This window comes from Sciurus carolinensis, chromosome 4 (genome assembly GCF_902686445.1).
Source record: "Sciurus carolinensis chromosome 4, mSciCar1.2, whole genome shotgun sequence".
Classification (NCBI taxonomy): Eukaryota; Metazoa; Chordata; class Mammalia; order Rodentia; family Sciuridae; genus Sciurus; species Sciurus carolinensis.
Genome location: NC_062216.1, coordinates 20,191,114 through 20,203,188, shown reverse-complemented (window position 1 = coordinate 20,203,188; position 12,075 = coordinate 20,191,114). Strand labels below are relative to the sequence as shown.

Genomic DNA, 12,075 nt, shown 5'->3' with positions numbered 1-12,075 from the left:
CCGCTACTTTACTGAATTCACTTATGAGATCTAAAAGTTTTCTGGTGGAATTTCCTGGTTCCTCTAAGTATATAATCATATCATCAGCAAACAGGGATAGTTTGAGTTCTTCTTTTCCTATTTGTATCCCTTTAATTTCTTCGGTCTGTCTAATTGCTCTGGCTAGAGTTTCAAGGACAATATTGAAAAGAAGTGGTTAAAGAGGGCATCCCTGCCTTGTTCCAGTTTTTAGGGGGAATGCTTTCAGTTTTTCACCATTTAGAATGATATTAGCCATGGGCTTAGCATAGATGGCCTTTACAATGTTAAGGAATGTTCCCACTATCCCTATTTTTTCTAGTGTTTTGAGCATGAAGGGGTGCTGTATTTAGCAAATGCTTTTTCTGCATCTATCGAAGTAATCATGTGATTCTTGACTTTAAGTCTATTGATATGGTGAAATACATTTATTGATTTCCTGATGTTGAACCAACCTTGCATCCCTGGGATGAAACCTGCTTGATCATGGTGCACTATCTTTTTTTTTTTTGCGGTGCTGGGGATCGAACCCAGGGCTTTGGGCTTGCAAGGCAAGCACTCTACCGACTGAGCTATCTCCCCAGCCCCTGCACTATCTTTTTAATATGTGTTTGTATGCGATTTGCTAAAATTTTGTTAAGAATTTTTGCATCGATGTTCATTAAGGATATTGGTCTAAAATTTTCTTTCCTTGACGTGTCTCTGTCTGGTTTAGGTATCAGGGTAATATTGGCTTCATAGAACGAGTTTGGGAGGGTTCCCTCCTCTTCTATTTTATGGAATACTTTGAGAAGTATTGGAATGAGCTCTTCTTTAAAGGTTTTGCAGAACTCGGCTGAGAACCCATCTGGTCCTGGACTTTTCTTTGTTGGTAGGCTTTTGATGACTTCATCTATTTCATTACTTGAAATTGATCTATTTAAATTGTGTATGTCCTCCTTGTTCAGTTTAGGCAATTCATATGTCTGTAGAAACCTGTTGATATGTTCGACATTTTCTATTTTGTCGGAGTATAGATTTTCAAAATAGCTTCTAATTATGTTTTGTATTTCAGTCGTGTCTGTTGTGATATTTCCTTGTTCATTCTGAATTTTAGTAATTTGGGTTTTCTCTCGTCTTCTCTTTGTTAGTGTGGCTAAAGGTTTATCAATTTTGTTTATTTTTTTCGAAGAACCAACTATTTATTTTGTCAATTTTTTTGTATTGTTTCTTTTGTTTGAATTTCATTGATTTCAGCTCTGACTTTAACTATTTCCTGTCTTCTACTACTTTTGGTGTTGGTCTGTTCTTCTTTTTCTAGGGCTTTGAGCTGTAGTGTTAGGTTGTTTATTTGTGTAGTTTTACTTCTTTTATTAAATGTGCTCCATGAAATAAATTTTCCTCTAAGTACTGCTTTCATAGTGTCACAGAGATTTTGATATGATGTTTCTTTGTTCTCATTTACCTCTAAGAATTTTTAAATTTCCTTCCTAATATCTTCTGTTATCCATTCATCATATAATAAGCATATTGTTTAATCTCCAGGTGTTGGAGTAGTTTCTGTTTTTTACTCTTTCATTTATTTCTAACTTCAATCCATTATGATCTGATAGAATACAAGGTAGTGTCTCTATTTTCTTGTATTTGCTGACATTAGCTTTGTGGCATAATACATGGTCTATTTTAGAGAAGGATCCATGTACTGCTGAGAAGAAAGTGTATTCGCTCTTGCTTGGATGGTATATTCTATAAATGTCTGTTAAGTCTAAATTATTATTTGTGTTATTGAGATCTATGGTTTCTTTGTTCAATTTTTGTTTGGAAGATCTGTCCAGTGGTGAGAGAGGTGTGTTGAAATCACCTAGTATTATTGTGTTACGGTCTATTTGGTTTCTAAAATTGAGAAGGATTTGTTTGACATACATGGATGAGCCACTGTTTGGGGCATAGATGTTTATGATTGTTATATCTTGCTGATTTATGCTTCCCTCAAGCAGCATGTAATGTCCTTCCTTATCCCTTCTGACTAACTTTGGCTTGAAGTCCACATTATCTGAAATGAGGATGGATACTCCAGCTTTTTTGCTGAGTCCATGTGCATGGTATGTTTTTCCCCATCCTTTCACCTTTAGTCTATGGGTATCTCTTTCTAAGAGATGAGTCTCTTGCAGGCAACATATTGTTGGATCTTTCTTTTTAATCCAAACTGCCAGTCTATGTCTTTTGATTGATGAATTCAGGCCATTAACATTCAGGGTTATTATTGAGATATGATTTGTATTCCCGGTCATTTGGTTTATTTTTTAAATTTTATTTATTTATTTATTTATTTATTTATTTATTTTTTACACAACTTGGTTCCTCCTTTATTTGACAGTTCCTTTAGGAAATTCCTCCCTTTGCTGATTTGCTTCTTTGTGTTTTATCTCTTCCTCATGGAATATTTTGCTGAGAATGTTCTGTAATGCTGGCTTTCTTTTTGTAAATTCTTTTAGCTTTTGTTTGTCATGGAATGATTTTATTTCATCATCAAATTTGAAGGTAAGTTTTGCTGGGTATAAGATTCTTGGTTGGCATCCATTTTCTTTCAGAGCTTGAAAAATGTTGTTCCAGGCCCTTCTAGCTTTTAGGGTCTGGATTGAAAAATCTGCTGATATCCGTATTGGTTTCCCCCTGAATGTAATTTGGTTCTTTTCTCTCACAGCCTTTAAAATTCTGTCTTTATTTTGTATGTTAGGTATTTTCATTATAATGTGCCTTGGTGTGGGTCTGTTGTAATTTTGTGTATTTGGAGTCCTGTAAGCCTCTTGAACTTGATTTTCCATTTCGTTCTTCAGATTTGGGAAATTTTCTGAAATTATCTCATTGAATAGGTTGTGCATTCCTTTGGTTTGTTTCTCTAAGCCTTCCTCAATCCCAACAATTCTCAAATTTGGCCTTTTCATGATATCCCATAGTTCTTGAAGATTCTGTTCATGATTTTTTATCATCTTCTCTGTTTGTTCAACTTTGTTTTCAAGGTTAAATATTTTGTCTTCAATATCTGAGGTTCTGTCTTCCAGGTGTTCTATCCTATTGGTTGTGCTTTCTATGGAGTTCTTAATTTGGTTTATTGTTTCCTTCATTTCAAGGATTTCTGTTTGTTTTTTTTTAATATCTCTAACTCTTTATTGAAATGATCTTTTGCTTCCTATATTTGCTCTTTTAACTGTCGATTGATGCGATCATTCAATGCCTGTATTTGCTCTTTCATCTCATCGTTTGCTTCTCTGATCATTTTAATTATGTACATTCTGAACTCCCTTTCTGTCATTTCTTCTGCCATGCTGTCGTTGGATTTTATTGATGTAACATCTAGATTTGTTTGGGGCATTTTCTTCCCTTGTTTTCTCATATTGTTCAGGAATCAGTGGGTCATTAAGATATTGCAGATTTCCTCTATTGACTTATAATGTCCCTGAAGATTGCTAGTATATCCCCTCTTATCCTTAAGTAGCCTGCAGTCTTGGAGGAAGTTGATAATGCGGTGTTCCACAAGGAAGCTGCCTCTCTAGGGGTGGTGACCCTCATGTGGGGTATATTCCCTGATAGTTGGCAGAGGTGCCTCCACTTGTTGACCAATGGTCATCCAATGGGGAACTAGGCTGCAGGCTGAGGCAAGGCCTATTTGTGCCTGTGTCTCTGGTTTTACCGTCCTTGGGGGAAAACCTCACCCGGCAGAGAAGACTCACCCAGTGGGGAGGTCTCGCTAGTCAGTTCCCCTCCTAGAGGTTCCCCTCAATCTACAACTACCGCCTGGGCTGGGCTGTCTTCCTCTGCAATGTTCCCAGGGGCCCGGACCTACCTTGTGGGCCTGGGAGCCTCACCCTTCGTAGACGAGTCTCCTTAGGCTGCCTCTCCTCAGAGAATCTGCCCGCAGCCCTGGAAACTTCGCTCTGCCCCTAGGTGTGTCTCTTCTTCCAGCAAGAAGCCGCCTAGGTCCTGGGACCCTGCTCTGCACCTAATTGCCTGGCTATGCAACCCCTCCTCTGAGCCACCACCTGGAGCCCCGTACAATAGCTCCGATCCCCAGAGACCCGCCACACACCTCCTCCTCCGGACAGCCACCTGGTTTCCGACTCAGTCACTAGGAGTCCAAGCAACTCACTTTGCGTCTCCTCCTCCCGCCAACCGCCTGTAGCCCTAGGCAGTCACTCCAAGTCCAAGTGACCCGCCCTGTTCCTCCTCCTCCTCCTCGGGGTAGCCCCCCGGGTGTTCAGGGGCAGTGGCTCCGAGACCAAGTGACCCACCACGCTCCTCCTCCAGGCAGGCCACCAGTGTTCAGGAGCGGTCGCTTTTAGTCCATCAACTCACCACCTGCCTCCTCCTCTGGCAACCACCTGTGGCTCTGATGCAGTCACTCCTAGACCAAGTGACCCGCCGCACTCCTCCTCTTCCTCCGGGCAACCCCCCGGTGTTCAGAAGCGATCCCTCTGAGTCTAAACAGCTCGCCACGCAGCTCCTCCTCAGGCAGCCGCCCGGAGCCCCAGTGGTTGCTCCGAGTCCAAGTGCTGTGCTGAGCCGCCTCCTCTACGATGATCCCAGTTGTCCGTGTTTACCGCTCCAGTGGGGGGAGGGGCGTCTCGCCGAGCAACTCTACTTCACAAAGTTCCCTGCGTTCCGGGGCTACCGCCCCATCCGGGACGCCTCTCCAACGGGAGAGACTCACCCGGCGGCTTTGAGTTGGTCCCCAGTCTCTCACTGTCTCCTCTTTTAAATCCTGTGTCCTGGAGCGACGTGAAATGCAGCCGCCCTCTAGTCCGCCATCTTGAAACCTGACAACATGAGTCTTTAAGCGTCAGTTGGAAGAACCGGGTGTCCTTTGCAAAAGTAAAAGTACAGATCCGTTCTGATATCCTGGATAGGTCTCAGTTCTGTAAGCTATGATCTTGTCAGTTTTTCTTTAACTTTTTGTTTTGATGGAAGGGATAATCTTTAATACTAGGGAAGAAGCTGTTTGGGTTACTGTTTAGATAAAGACCAAGCAACAGATACTAAGTAAATGGTGTAAAACATGAAAGACCTCTTTTTTTTTGTTCATTTTATTTTTTATTTAAAATTAATTGTTTCCATACATGTATATAGGGTAATAAGGTCTGTCTCATTCTACCATTGTCCTGGTACCCAAAGCCCCACCCCTCTTCTCACTCTCCTCTGCATAATCCCAAGTTCCTTCATTCTTCCCTACCCACCCCCCACTGTGGATCAGTATCCACTTATCAGAGAAAACATTTGACCATTAGTTTTTGGGATTGGGTTATTTCACTTAGCATGATATTCCATCCATTTACTTGCAAATGTCATAATTTCATTCTTCTTTAAGGTTGAGTAATATTCCATTGTGTATATGTACCACATTTTCTTTATCCATTCATCTGTCAAAGGGCATCTAAATTGGTTCCATAGTTTAGCCATTGTGAATTGAGCTGTTATAAACATTGATGTGGCTGTATCACTGTAGTATGCTGATTTTAAGTTCTTTGTGTATAAACTGAAGAGTGGGATAGCTGGGTCAAATGGTGGTTCCAACCAAGTTTTCTTAGGAATCTCCATACTGCTTTCCAAAGTGGTTGCACCAATTTGCAACTCCACCAGCAATGTATGAGTGTACCTTTTTCCCCACATCCTTGCCAATATTTATTATTGCTTGTGTTCTTGATAATTTACATTCTGACTGGAGTGAGATGAAATCTTAGAGTAGCTTTGATTTGCATTTCTCTAGTATCTGGAGATGATGAACATTTTTTCATATGTATTTTGATTGGTTGTTTTTCTTCTTCTGTGAAGTGTCTGTTCAGTTCCTTAGCCCATTTATTGATTGAATTATTTGTTTTTTTGGAGTTAAATTTGTTGAGTTCTTTATATATCCTGGAGATTAGTGCTCTATCTGAGGTACATGTGGTAAAGGTTTTTTCCTCCATTTTGTAAACTCTTCATATTATTGATTGTTTCTTTTGCTGGGAAGAAGCTTTTTAGTTTGAATCCATCCCATTTATTGATTCTTAATTTTACTTCTTGCACTTAGGAGTCTGGTTAAGGAAGTCAAGTCCTAAGCTGACATGAAAATTTGGGCCTATTTTTTCTTCTATTAGGCACAGGGTCTCTGTTCTTGTGCCTAAGTCTTTGATCCACTTTGAGTTATTTTGGTGCAGGGTGACAGACAGAGGTTTAATTTTATTTTGCTACATATGGATTTCCAGTTTTACCAGCACCTTAGTTGAATATGCTATCTTTTCTCCATTTTATATTTTTGACACCTTTGTGTAGTATGAGATAACCATGTTTATGTGGGTTTCTTTCTGTGTCTTCTATTTTGTACCATTGATCTACCTGTCTATTTTGGTGCCAATACCATGCTGTTTTTGTTACTATTGTTCTGTAGTATAGTTTAAGGCCTCGTAATGTGATGCCTCTTGCTTCACTTTTCTTACTAAGGATTGCCTTTGTTATTCTGGGTCTCCTTTTTTTCCCATGAATTTCATGATTGCTTTTTCTAGTTCTATGAAGAATGTCATTGTAATTTTAATAGAAATTTTATTGAATCTCTATAACACTTTTGGTAGCATGGCTATTTTGACAATATTAATTCTGCCTATCCAAGAGCATGGGAGATCTTTCCATCTTCTAAGGTCTTCTTCAATTTCTTTCCATAGTGTTCTGTAGTTTTCATTGTAGAGGTCTTTCACCTCTTTTGTTAAATTGATTCCCAAGTATTTTATTTTTGTTGAGGCAATCATGAATGGGGTAGTTTTCCTAATTTCTTTTACAGTGAATTCATGACTTAGGTATAGAAATGCATTTGATTTATGGGTATTGATTTTATATCCTGCTACTTCTCTGAATTCATTTATGAGTTCTACAAGTTTTCTGGTGGAATTTTTTGGATCTTCTAAATATAGAATCATGTCATTGGCAAATAGTCATGGTTTGAGTTCTTCTTTTCCTGTTCATATCCCTTTAATTTCTTTTGTCTGTCTGACTGCTCTGGCTAGAGGTTCCAGGACAATGTCGAATAGAAGTGGTGAAAGAGGGCATCCCTGTCTTGTTCCAGTTTTTAGAGGGAATGCTTTCTATTTTTCTACATTAATAATGATGTTGGCTTTGGGTTTAGCATCAGTAGCTTTTATAGTGTTGAAGTATGTTCCTACTATCCTTGGTTTTCTAGTGTTTTGAACATGAAGAGGTGCTGTATTTTGTCACATGCTTTTTCTGCATCTATTGAGATAATCATATGATATGATGTATTGTGATATGATGTATCATATGTATATTGATGTGATGTATTATGTTTATTGATTTCCATATGTTGAGCCAATCTTGCATTCCACGGATGAACCCCATTTGATTGTGGTGCACTATGTTTTAAATATGTTTTTGTATATGATTTGCCAGAATTTTATTAAGAATTTTTGCATTTATATTCATCAGGGATATTGGACTGAAGTTTTCTTTCCTTGATGTGTCTTTGTCTGGGTTTAGTTTCAGGGAGATGTTAGTCTCATAGAATGAGTTTGGAAGGATTCCCTCCTTTTCTATTTCATGAAATAATTTGAGGAGTTTTGGCATTACATGTTCTTTGAAGACCTTGTAGAACTTGGTTGAGACTCTGTCTGACCCTGGGCTTTTCTTGGTAGGTAGACTTTTGATGGCATCTGCTATTTCATTGCTTGAAATTGATCTGTTTAAAATGTGTATGTGCTCCTGCATCAATTTGGGTAGATCTTAAGTCTGTAGAAATTTGTGAACGTCTTTGAGATTTTGTATTTTATTTGAGTATAAATTTTCAAAGTAGTTTCTAATTATCTTCTGCATTTTAGTAGTGTTCATTGTGATATTTCCTTTATCATCATGAATTTTAGTAATTTGAGTTTTTTCTCTCCCTTTGTTAGTATAGCTAAGGGTTTCTCAATTTTATTTATTTTTTCAAAGAACCATCTTTTCCTTTTTGTTATTTTTTTGAATTTTAATTTCATTGATTTCAGCTCTGGTTTTAATTATTTCTGTCTTCCACTGATTTTGGTGCTGATTTGGTCTTTTTTTTCTAGGGCTTCAGATGTAATGTTAGGTCATGTATTTGCTGACTTTTTATCCTTTTAGTATATGAGGTCAATGCAATGAAATTTCCTCTTAGCACTGCCTTCATAGTGTCCCAGAGATTTTGATATATTGAATTTGGTGTTCTTATTTTCCTCTAAGTATTTTTTAAATTTCTTCTTTGATTTCTTCTTTTATCCATTCATTATACAATAGCATGCTATTTAGTCTCCAGGTATTGGAGTAGCTTTGCTTTTTCATTTTATCATTGATTTCTAGTTTCATTCCATTATAATCTGATAGTATGAAGGGTAGTATTTTAATTTTTTTGTGTTTGCTGAGAGTTGCTTTGTGGCATAACATGTGGTCAAATTAGAGAAGAATTCATATACTGCTGAGAAGAAAGCATATTAGTTCAATGATGGATGAAATACTCTATATATGTCCAGTAGGTCTAAATCATTGATCATATTATTTAGTTCTATAGTTTCTTTGTTTAGTTTTGTTTGGAAGATCTATCCAGTGGTGAGAGGGTATGTTTAAGTCACCCAGTATTATTGTGTTGTGGTCTATTCGATTCTTGAAATTGAGAAGAGTTTGTTTGATGTACATAGATGCTCCATTATTTGGGGCATGTATATTTATGATTGTTGTGTCTTGTTGGTATATGATTCCCTTAAGCAGTATGAAGTGTCCTTCTTTATCCCTTCTAACTTTGATTTGAAGTCCATTTTATCTGATATGAGGATGGAAACCCCTGCTTGTTTATGCAGTGCATGTGAGTGATATGTTTTTTCCCAACTTTTCACCTTCAGTCTGTGGATGTCTATTCCTAGGAGGTGAGTCTCTTGAAGACAGCATATTGTTGGGTCTTTTTTGAAATGCAATCTGCCAGTCTATGTCTTGTGATTGGTGAGTTTAGACCATTGATATTCAGTGTTATTACTGAAATATGATTTGCATTCCCAGTCATTTTGATTTATTTTTGGTTTTTAACTTGACTTAGTTTCTCTCCTTTGATTGACCTTTTCTTTAGTGTAATTCATCCTTTTGCTGATTTTCATTGTTTTATTTTATTTTTTTTCATTTCCTCCTCATGGAATATTTTGCTGAGAATGTTCCATTGTGCAGGCTTTCTAGTTGTGAATTCTTTTAACTTTTGTTTATTATGGAAGGTTTTTATTTCACTCTTAAATCTGAAACTTCATTTTTCTGGCAATAAAATCCTCAGTTGGCATTCATTTTCTTTCAGATCTTGATATATGTTATTCCAGGACCTCCTGGATTTGAGAGTCTGGGTTGAAAAATCTGCTGATACATGAGTTGGTTTCCTTCTACATGTAATTTGATTTTTTTTTCTCTCACAGTCTTTAAAATTCTTATTCTTATTCTGTATGTTAGTCATTCTCATTATAATGTGTCTTGGTGTGGGTCTGCTCTAATTTTGTACATTTGGGGTTCTGTAAATATCTCATAGTTGATTTCCCATTTTGTTCTTTTATTTGGGAAATTTTCTGATATGTCATTGAATAGATTGTGCATTCCTTTGATTTGTATCTCCACACCTTCATCTATTCTGATAAATCTTAAATTTTGTCTTTTCTTGTTATCACATATTTCTTGGAAGTTCTGTTCATGGTTTCTTACCATCTTTTCTGTGTGGTCAACTTTATTTTCAAGAGTATATATTTCATCTTCATTGTCTGAGGTTGTGTCTTCTAAGTGGTCTAGTGTGTTGGTGATACTTTCCATTGAATTTTTAATTTGGTTTATTGTTTCCTTCATCTTGATGATTTCTGTTTGATTCCTTTTTATAATCTCTTCCTCTTTATTGAAGTGATCTTTCACTTTCTGTATTTTCTGTCTGATACCATCCTTTATTTCAAAGATCAATCTAACTATGTATTTTCTAAACTCCTTCTCTGACACTTCTTCTGTGTTGTCCATGGATTCTGTTGTTGGAACATCTTAGTTTGTTTGAGGCACTTTGTTCCCTTGTTTTTTCATGTTGTTTGTGTGTCTTCTCATCTAGTCACATGGAGCTGAGCCAGTACAGATTCTACCCTCTAGTCCTATGGTGTCCCTGAAGCCTTCCAGTACCTCATCTTCAAGGAGAGAACAAAATGTGCAGCACCCAATGCCAACAATATGCCACCTTAAGCCAATTGGTTCCTATTAAGGCATTTTCAGTTTTGTCACAACAGATGGAAATGCAGTGTTCAATTATTATCTACAATAAAAACAGTAAGTTTGGGAAAAGGGTTTATTGTTTCAAATGATGGGAAATGAGGGGACGGAAGTAGTGTAAGATGTGATGTTTATGAGGGAGAGGAGAGAAGATTGAGGTGAAAATTTATAGTAAGAGTGAGGGAGGAATCAATAGAAATTGGCTGTTAGAATGAGAGAAGTGAGAATGAGAATCCAGGGAGACAGGTAGGTGAGAGAAAAAAAAATATGTACAGATTTTTAAAAAAGTAAAAATATAAGAATATACAACAAAACTCTCATATCCTATTCAGATGTCTCACTCCTCAATAAATTGATACATGAAAAATATTTGGATTAAAAAATGGTAGAGGTGAAAGAGAGAAAAAAAAGGAGAAAAGTCTCAATGGAAAATTGAATGATTGCTTCCCTTGGCTTTCAAAAATATTCTCAGCTTCCCTTCTCCACCTATTGGTGGGGCTGTCTGAAGTTTGATGTTAGCTCGTGGTCCAGTGGATGCTCGAGTGGTTGCGTGGATGAGCCAATAGCAAGATGCCTCACACCCTCTTCCAGTCTTCCCACCCATTGTAGCTGGCCCCTCTTGTCCCTGCACACTTCAGGACTCACTGAACTGGCGAGAGCCCTGTTTTCTTCAACCTCTGTTTCCCCAGGGAAGCCCCTATTCTCCAGCTTTCCATAGACTTGCCACGCCCAGACTGACCCATGTAATCCCAGCGGAAATCTGATGGGGCTTCAGCTTCATCAGGTTCCATGTTGCTGCAGTCCCAAGATCTCAACTTGCAGAGAGACCACCAGGGATGCACTCACATGAAGGAGCAACCTTGCAAAGAGGCAGCCAGATGGCACACTGAGCAGAAAGACCTCAGGTGTAACCAGTTCTGCAGGTACCCCAATATATCTCCAGCCCCTGGCCTGAGTCCTCAGACCGAGGTGACCACACCCTGAGATGGTGGTGGCTGTGTTCGTAAACCTGCAGGCCCTGGCTCTTGTCTCAAGATGGCAGCAGCTGCATGTAACCAAACCTGTGGGTACTGTGACAATGGACTTTCGGGCAACAGGTGGCAGCAGGTGATCCACTGGTGGTCTGCAGGCTAAGGGCAGATGATTGGTGGGTGGACATCAGGCTGTGGGTGATGGGTAGGCGAAAGGCAGGCAATGGGCAGGCAGGAGGTGGTCAAATGGGCAAATGGCTGATGACAGTTCATGGTCAGTGAGCAATCTGCATTCAAAACGCTGAAGATATGCTGGCAGATGGTGGGTGATCGTATAGGATGAATGGGGTAAACAGCAGGGGATCAATGGGCAGTGATGAATGCCTCCCAGAGAAACAGTATTTCCTGTGCTGGAATCCCGAGTTAGGGAGTGACAAGGAATGCAGCCTCCCTCTAGTCCGCCATCTTGGATCTCCCAAGACCTCTCTTTAATAGCAGATGCATCTACCAAGATTATTTAGATAGAATATTTCTCACTCAGGATCTTTTGGAGAAAAGTTTTTTTTTTTTTTTTTTTGTGGAAAATTATATGCCACTTTGTGATGTTTTTGCCTAAGGTAAATAAGACGACATGCTGAGGAAATAAACATTAAAGAAAACTCAAACAGTGGCCTTATTGAAATGAAACAATATGGCAACAGTCAAATCCAATGTAAGCAATAGCAATCATTCATCTTCTTGAGGACAAATAACCCATATTAGTCTCTGTTGCAAAATAAGCCTGTTTATAACTAGACTTCTATGATTGTTCTTTTCTACTTGATACTCATCTTGCAGAAGCTACATG

The 12,075-nt window shown here is 38.4% G+C and overlaps 1 pseudogene; it reads right to left on the bottom strand.

Annotated features, from left to right (window-relative positions):
- Positions 1–11,048, bottom strand: part of LOC124982651 (importin subunit alpha-1-like) — a 158,557-nt pseudogene extending 147,509 nt beyond the window's left edge.
- Positions 11,049–12,075: the final 1,027 nt, after the last annotated feature.